General features: G+C 44.3%; 1 protein-coding gene across 2 annotated transcripts in view; it reads left to right on the top strand.

Moving 5' to 3' along the window:
- The first annotated feature begins 2896 nt into the window (after nucleotides 1-2896).
- Nucleotides 2897-9074, top strand: part of marchf7 (membrane associated ring-CH-type finger 7) — a 41847-nt gene continuing 35669 nt past the window's right edge. The window contains exons 1-2 of one of the 2 annotated variants that reach the window (XM_033024127.1): nucleotides 2897-2914; nucleotides 3083-3161. The gene's annotated coding sequence lies outside the window, so the exon portion shown is untranslated. Of the gene's footprint in view, nucleotides 2915-2976; nucleotides 3162-9074 lie in introns of those variants that run through there. The other variant, XM_033024129.1, reaches the window with a different exon arrangement.

Raw genomic sequence — 9074 nt, 5'->3', positions numbered from 1 at the left:
AGCCTGCACCGCCATTCAATATATTCATGGCTGATCATCCAACTCAGTATCCTGTACCTGCCTTCTCTCCATACCCCCTGATCCCTTTAGCCACAAGGGCCACATCTAACTCCCTCTTAAATATAGCCAATGAACTGGCCTCAACTACCTTCTGTGGCAGAGAATTCCAGAGATTCACCACTCTCTGTGTGAACAATGTTTTCCTCATCTCGGTCCTAAAAGATTTCCCCCTTATCCTTAAACTGTGACCCCCTGTGACCCCTATAAACTGTCCATCAGACTTGTCGAGCAATGGTCTTAGTTTCAGAATTGTGCTTTGCAGATAATGTACCAGGTTCCTATTCCAGGTCCATTCCAGGTTCAATCTCACGGGCAGAAGAGACTCATCAGATGTGAAAAACTCTAGGAATACTCAACGTTGACTTAAGATTGCATAAACATCATGATATCATGGTAAACGTGGGCAAGAGATTGCCAGCTTTTGATTACCACTTACTATTGGTAATATTAAACAACATTTAGAAGAAGCACAATAATGAGGGTCCCAGCATGTACTCTGGGAAGTGTTCAGCACTGATAAAAACCTGGTGCCAACACCACTGACTACACTGTCTGATGTAGATAGCTGTCAGATTGGACTGTAGAACATGGTGAATAAACCAACATGAGGGATGAACCTCCTTGATTCCATCTTTGCCAACTCAACTGAATTACTGTATATGGATCATGAGGTCATTAGAAAGCAATCTTACAGATAGAAATCAAATCAAATACTTATTCAATTTTGGTAAACCTCCTAACTTTATATACATGTCTGATGAAAGTAGGAGATATTTGATAATAATGTAATTGAAAGTCAAAAGGGATGGTGTTAGACTTGTTGAACATGGACTTTCCCAATGTTACTTACCACTAAGGACATAAAGTGCTGGAGTAACTCAGCAAGCAAGTCAGGCAACATCTCTGAAGAACATGGGTAGTTGACATTTCAGGTCAAGACCCCACCTCAGTCACCTTTCCATGTTCCCCAGAGCTGCCTGACCCTCTGAGTTACTCCAGTACTTTGTGTCCTTTTATGTATTAACCAGCATCTGCAGTTCCTTATTTCTATTTACGTCCACTTAGCTTGACAGATATAAGTTTATGAAGAGGCTAAGCAAATGCCATTAGCAAAAAGCATGCAGAATAGAAAGAGATGTTCTGACGAGACACTGAAAACACCAAATGCATTTCTCAATAGGTTTAGGTTTATTATTGCCGCAAATACCGAGATACAGTGAATGCTGTCTAATCAGATCAGATAATACTATACATAAATGCAATCGTGTCAAACTCGAAGTACCACAGGTAGAGCAAAGGGGAAAATATAATTAGAACATTTAGAAAATGGTATTAGATTTACAGGTGGAAAATAAATTTAAAGGAGTAAAGTGATATTAATGGATGATGGTAGATCCTTCTCTGGAAATGGCTCAAAAATCACCATGGTCCAATGCAATTCTCTTGCTGATTAAAAAGAAAAATTGCTGTTTCCATGCTGTATAACGCTAGGACTATGACTTAAGACTGGATATGGGGTTACTGCATGAAAGTGGCATTAAGATAAAAGACCAGTCTTGATTTTATTGAATAGAAGATCAGACACAATTAGTTGTTTCCCACTTCTATTAATTTTCTTTAATAAACGTGGCACCCCTTTTAGAGTTCTGCTCACTATTATTCTGAAATCCCTATACAAGAACTTAAAAGAGCACAATGCTCATATTTCACTTTGAAATTACATCCAAGCTAAGATCGTTTGTGATTTAACCACAAACTGATTTAACAGGTCAGGCAGCACCTCTGGAGGGAATGGAAAGGCAATGTTTCTGGTCAGGACCCTTTTTCAGACTGGAAAAACTGTATAGCCAACCAACTATCCTTTCGAACTGTGGATCTTGTGGCAGTGTGACAGGAAATTATCTGGTTGGGTTATCAATTCTTATAGATCCCAGATCCAATCTTAAATTATTTTTAGCTTTTATAATAATGATGCTGCATAATAATTAGCAAAATAGAGAAAATAGGTTTAAGGTGAGAAGAAAGAGATTTCATAACAACCCGAAGGGCAACATTTTCACACAGGTTGGTGGGTATATGGAACGAGCTTCCAGAGGGGATAGTTTGGGCAGGTACTATAACAATATTTAAAATACATTTGGGGAAGCTAATGGATAGGAAAGAAGGATATGGGCCAAATACGGGCAAATGGGGCTTGTTTAGATGGGCATCTTTTGTCGGCATGGATGAGTTAAGCCAAAAGGGCCTGTTTAACTGCTGTATGACTGACATCCTCCATTGGTTTATCAGTTTGTGTAGGAAGGAACTGCGGATGCTGTTTATACCGAAGATAGAAACAAAGTGCTGCAGTAACTCAAGCAGCCATCTGGGAAAAATATGAGTGGCATTCGGGTCCGAACCCTTCAGACTCATCAGTTTTATCTCCTAAATCCTTATAGAGTTATACAGAACAGAAACAGGCCCTTTGGCCCAACTTGCCCATGCAGCCCAAGATGCCCCATCTACACTAGTCCCACCTGCCCGAGTTTGACCCATATCCCTCTTAACCTTTCCTATGTACCTGTCCTTGCAATGTTGTTCTCTTAAAAGAGCAATAAAATGCAAATTATTGTAACATCTGAAATTACTATGACTGCCTTGTGCCTGACATTTTGTGTTTGTCAACCATAAGAGAGCTGATACTCACTGACTAGCTTAGATGGGGCATCTTTTTCAGCATGGACTAGTTGGGCCGAAGGACGTGTTTAACTCTGAGCCCGACACTGTGACCACAATGACAGTGAGTAAATGGGCATTGGGAGCTCCGTTCTATGATCATTGATTGGAAGCCAGCGAGCTCGCCTCTCGCCTCCCCCCGTCCCCGTCCGCATTAACAGGCGCCCGCGTCGCTCGGCAACACAGCGACCCCGTGACCTCAGAAAGGCTGTCGCCGGAAGTGAGGCGGGGCGGGGCTTTCCCCTCCCGCCTGGGCCCAGCCAGCTGCCGCCATGATGGGGGCGGTGTGATGGTGCGCCTCGCCTTACGCCGACCGACTGGTTGTCTGAGCCCATCTGACGGCGGGTCCGACTTCTCTTCCGTCTCCTGCTTCGCCCTTCACGAAGGTTTGTGGTGCAGTTTTAATAACGACGTTTGTTTCGGAAAGGTCGCGCCCACAGTGTTTTGGAAAGCTTGGGCCCTGGACCAAGCTGGGAGGTGGCTGAGGTGTTGCTGCGTTTTTTAGGTCGAGGTACTAACTAGTAGGCAACATATCTGCTCATCTGTTCTGAAAAACGCACTTCCATGTGTCTGTTTACATTTATATATTTACTATGAACCGCAAAATGTCCATTTTGCACAATCAAATTAATTCGTAGTCGCGGTGGAGGCCAAGTCATAGAAACATAGAAAATAGGTGAAGGAGGCCATTTGGCCCTTCGAGCCTGCACCGCCATTCATGGTTGATCATCCACAATCAGCAACCCGTGCCTGACTTCTCCCCATATCCCTTGATTCCTCTAGCCCCTCGAGCTCTATCTAACTCGCTGGGTATTTTTAAAATGGAGGTGGATAAAGCGTCAAAGGTTCTCCTGCCGGGAGAAGGCAGGAGACTGAGGCTGAGAGGGAAAAATAGAGCAGCCATGATATAATGGCGGAACAGACTCGATGGGCCGAACGTCCTAATTCTGCCTGTCCTGTAGTCTTACAGTTTGGAAACAAGCCCTTCGGCCCAACCTGTCCATGCTGACTAAGATGTTCCATCTCAGCTAGTTCCATTTGGCCCATATCCTGCTATCCTTTCCTATCCATGTATCTGTCCAAATGTCTTTTAAATTCTTGATATAACAGTCTGCATGCGTAATTAAATATATTTTAATCGCCTCTTAAATCACTTCTAGTTTTGGTGCTATCTATAATTAGAGAAAGGCCTTCAAGTAGATTGCTCTATTGTCAGTGATACAGTGTGGAAACAGGCCCTTCGGACCAACTTGCCCACACCAGCCAACATGTCCCAGCTACACTAGTCCCTCCTGCTTGCGCATGGTCCTTATCCCTCCAAACTTGTCCTATCCATGTACCAGTCTAACTGTTTCTTAAACGTTGGGATCCATCCTCAACTACCTCCTTTGGCAGCTTGTTCCATACACCCACCGCAGTTTGTGTGAAAAAGTTACCCCTCCCATTAAATCTTTTCCCCTTCATCTTGAAACTATGTCCTCTGGTCCTCGATTCTGCAACTCTGGGCAAGAGATTCTGTGCATCTACCCGATCTATTCCTCTCATGATTTTATACACCTCTATAAGATCACCCCTCATCCTCCTGTGCTTCAAGTACTCAACCTCTCCCTATAGCTGAGACCCTCTGGTCCTGGAAACATCCTCGTAAATAATTTGTGAATCCTTTCAAGCTTGGCAATATCTTTCCTATAACATGGTGCCCAGAACTGAACACAATACTCTAAATGCGGTCTCACCAACGTCTTAACATGACCTACCAACTTCTATACACAATACTCTGACCTGTCCTATCCATGTACGTCCTAACTGTGTCTTAAATGTTGGGTTAGTCCCTGCCTCAACTACCTCCTCCGGTAGCTTGTTCCATACACCCACCACCCTTTGTATGAAAACATTACCCCTCAGATCCTATTCAATCTTTAATCTTCAGAAGCATTTTCTTTTTGCATGTAAAAACCCACTTCAGAACCATGGCAGGGCTCGAAATTAGGGGTTGCCCGGTTGCCAATGGCAACCCACAGACCCGTGGGGCAACCTAAAAGCCATGCCATTTTACCCGGCTTGGCAAGCACCCGGGACACCGCTTGTTTAATTCTGAGCGGGCCCCCTCACCATCTTTCTCTCTCTCTCTCTCTCTCTCTGTCACTCTCCGCCCGCCACCCGCTATCCGTGTCCATGTCTCGAGTACCTGCCCGCTGTCCGTGTCTCGAGTCTCCGCCCGCTCCTCGCTGGCGGCACGGCCGGCTGCCTTACACATGCGCACAACCACGGCCAGCACCAAAGATCCTATAGCGAAGATCTTTGGCCAGCATATCATCGGCCGTGGTTGTGCGCATGTGCCGCCCTGCACATGCGCACTGCCACTGCAACTGGTTGGCGTCGGCCACTTTCTCCCTCCCTTTGCATGGTGGGAGATCTGGCTGCCATTGCTGTCCACTCGCCGCGACCACTGAAAACCAACGCAGACTTACTTGCTGGAGCTGGAGTAACTCCCTCGAGTTGCTGCTTGGTTTCCTGATCCGTCAAAAATATTCGAAATGGAATTTAAACACCACCACCAAACTCTGAAAAATAACAGCCTATTGCATTTTATCTGTTTATTTATTGTGTATATATATATATACACAGTGAACTTTTATCTCCTGTTCTGTATTATGTTTACATATTCTGTTGTGCTGCAGCAAGCAAGAATTTCATTGTCCTATCTGGGACACATGACAATAAAACTCTTGACTTGGACTTAAACAAAAAAGGGTTCTTGCGGGAGAAAAAAAGAGCTACCTTAAATTTAATTGCTTCTGGTTGGGTACCTATAGTAGGGTGAAGGCTATTCCATGCTTTAATTGTGCGGCAGAACTCCATGGAGCAGCTAGCATCTCTGGATAGAAGAAATTGGGTGACGTTTTGGGTAGAGACCCTTCTTTAAATTTCCACTGGTTTTAGTGTTTTAGTTTAATTTAAAGATACAGCGTGGAAACAGGCCCTTCGGCCCACCGAGTCCACGCCGATCACCCGCACACTAGTTCTATCCCACATATTTGCGACGCAAGTCAAGATTGTTTTATTCTCTCATGTCCCAATGAAATCCTTGCAGCAGCACAACAGAATATGTAAACATAGTACTCTGTGAACAATGTTATCAACGAGAAAACTAAACAGTGTATATTTATATATGAATATATAACTATACACACACACACACAATTTTCCTCCTTGGATTAATAAAGTTCTATCGTATAGTATCGTGTGTGTAGGAAAGAACTGCAGATGCTGGTTTAAACTGAAGATAGACACAAAAAGCTGTAGTAACTCAACAGGTCAGACAGAATCTCTGGACTAAAGGAAAATATTACGTTTTGGGTTGGGTCTGAAAAAGGTTCCTGCACACCTTTCGAATGTGGAAGGAAATAAGAGCACCTGGAGAAAACCCATGCGATCAAAGGGAAAAGGAGCAAACTCTATACAGACAGTACCCATATTCAGGATCAATTCCGGGTCTCTGGCATTTTTAGGCAGCAACTTTATGGCCAATGTACTGCCCCATAGTCTTGAACTGAATTAAAACCTACAGTAGCTGTAAAGGGCTGTACTATAGCATCACTTCGAGATTTAAGACTGAAAATGGATAGTTTCTTTTTTTTAGTAACCAAAGTTATCAACGTATAATTTTTTGTGTGTTGGAAAATAAAATATAGTGGCACAGCTGGTGGACTTGCTGCCTCACACGCTAGGGATGTGTGTGCGACCCTGTCCTCGGGCACTGTCTGTTGAATTTGCACATTCTCCCTGCAAGCATGTAGGTTTCCTCCCACATCCCAAAGATGCATTGGCTTTGAAGGTTAACTTGTCTCTGTAAAATTGCCCCTAATGTGTAGGGAGTGGGTGAGGAAAGTGGGATAACAGAACTTGTGTGAATGGGGAGACAAAAATGCTGGAGAAACTCAGCGGGCAAGGCATCATCTATGGAGCGAAGGAAATAGGCGACGTTTTGGGTCGAGACCCTTCTTCAAACTGATGTGAGGGTGCAGGGGGTGGGAAGAAGAAAGGAAGAGGCGGAGACAGTGGGCTGAGGGAGAGCTGGGAAGCGGAGGAGAAAGCAGGGACTACCTGAAATTGGAGGTCAATTTTCATACCGCTGGGGTGTAAACTGCCCAAGCAAAATATGAGGTGCTGCTCCTCCAATTTACGGTGGGCCTCACTCTGGCCATGGAGGAAGCCCAGGACAGAAAAGTCTGATTCGGAATGGGAGGGGGAGTTGAAGTGCTGAGCCACCGGGTGATCAGGTTGGTTATTGTTAACCGAGCGGAGGTATTGGGCAAAGCGATCGCCAAGCCTATGCTTGGTCTCACCGATATAGAGCAGCTGACATCTAGAGCAGCGGATGCAATAGATGAGGTTGGAGGAGGTGCACGTGAACCTCTGCCGCACCTGGAAAGACGGCTTGTGTCCTTGAATGGAGTCGAGGGGGGTGGTAAAGCAACAAGTGTAGCATTTCCTGCGGTTGCAAGGGAAAGTGCCAGGAGAGGGTGTGGTTTGGGTGGGAAGGGACGAAATGACCAGGGAGTTATGGAAGGAGCGATCTCTGCGGAAAGCCGACGGGAGGAGATGGGAAGATGTGGCCAGTGGTGGGATCCCGTTGGTAGACACAGCTCAAGAAAATCAGCGGGTGAGGCAGCATCTTTGGAGCGAATGAATAGGCGACGTTTCGGGTCGAGGCCCTTCTTCAGACTGATGTCGGAGGTGGGGGTCGGGAAAAAGAAAGGAAGAGGCAGAGACAGTAAACTACCCAAGCAAAATATGAGGTGCTGTTCCTCCAATTTGTGGTGGGCCTCACTCTGGCCATGGAGAAGGCCCAGGACAGAAAGGTCGGATTCGGAATGGGAGGAGGAGTTGAAGTGTTGAACCACCGGGAGATCAGGTTGGTTATTGCGAACTGAGTGTAGGTGTTGTGCAAAGCGATTGCCAAACCTGCACTTGTTCTCACTGAGGTTGATCATACGCTGTACAATCCAACCAGAATTTTGTTTGGAAGTGGAAAGAAATAATAGAAATTGCATTCTTTGCAATGTGTAAAAGGAGATGAGATACTGTATTGTAATTTTGCTGCATGTCATTGTGGTATATATCATGTCTTGATGTTTAGTTTGTGACTTTATTTGAAGCAGAAATAATATGTGAATGCTTCATTGACCATAATTCTGACTGGTAACTACGCACTTCGTCCGAGCACATTATCGTACGCCGTCTTAAATGACCACCTAAACTCATTTGGCAACCTAAAAAGCTGCCTAGGTTGCCCGGCTGGCAACAGGAGAAAAAAGTTAAGCGAGAGCCCTGCATGGGCGATTTAAAAATTTTACAGCCAGATTTATCACTTCTGAAACTTTTTAGATACCAAAGGAATCAAGAAAAAACACAAATAATGCCTTACTGTTGATGAAATGTAGTGAGCAAACGCAATAATTCCCAATATTATCAATCTCGATATCTGCATGGCCAATGTTCGTCAAGCACTTTAGCTGTTGTTGTCCCTTCAGCTCTCGCTTCTCTCTACCATCATTTCTCTTCACTTTTGCAATTCTGAAGTAGGATAAATGACTCCCACGCTTACCCCAATTTCCACAATTATTTACATTGCAAAAAATGACCTTTTCAGCAGTTTTTAATGGGTAAGAAAGTATGCGTTTCGTGTATTAACAGTATATTCCGGAAGCTGCCATGTCCTCCACATGGATTGAGCTGCTCCGTGCGTCACACCCTTTGTGCACCTTACGTGCAACCCCCCTATACTCAATACTATGACTGATGAAGGCCAATGTGCCAAAATACATTTTGAACATCTTATCTACCTGTGACTCCATCTTCAATGAACTCCACCTGCACTCCTAGATCCTGCAACTGCACTTCTGCTTAAATATATTTGGCATCTTTTAAACTGGTAAGAAACTCCTAACGGCATTTCATGTAAGGCATTGTAGTCTAGATATTGCTTTTACAAAGCTTTAATAGAACAGTACAGCACAGGAAAGGGTGGTTCAACCCAGTATGCCTGTGCCAAATATATGCCAAGACTGACCCTTATCAGCCTGCACATGATCCATATCTCTCCATTCCCTGCATGCCCATGTGCCTACCCTATTTATTCTTAAAATTATTATTTAATTCCTTGCACTTATCCGGAGTTCTTGTATTGGTTTTAAATGCAAACAAGAATGTAGGTGCTGAAAGTTAAAAAATAAAGCCACAACAGTTAGGAAATAATCAGTAGTATAAGTACCATGGAGAAAGAGAACGTTAGA

Source organism: Amblyraja radiata, chromosome 7, assembly GCF_010909765.2.
Source record: "Amblyraja radiata isolate CabotCenter1 chromosome 7, sAmbRad1.1.pri, whole genome shotgun sequence".
Taxonomy (NCBI): Eukaryota; Metazoa; Chordata; class Chondrichthyes; order Rajiformes; family Rajidae; genus Amblyraja; species Amblyraja radiata.
This window is presented reverse-complemented; position numbering and strand designations above follow the sequence as displayed.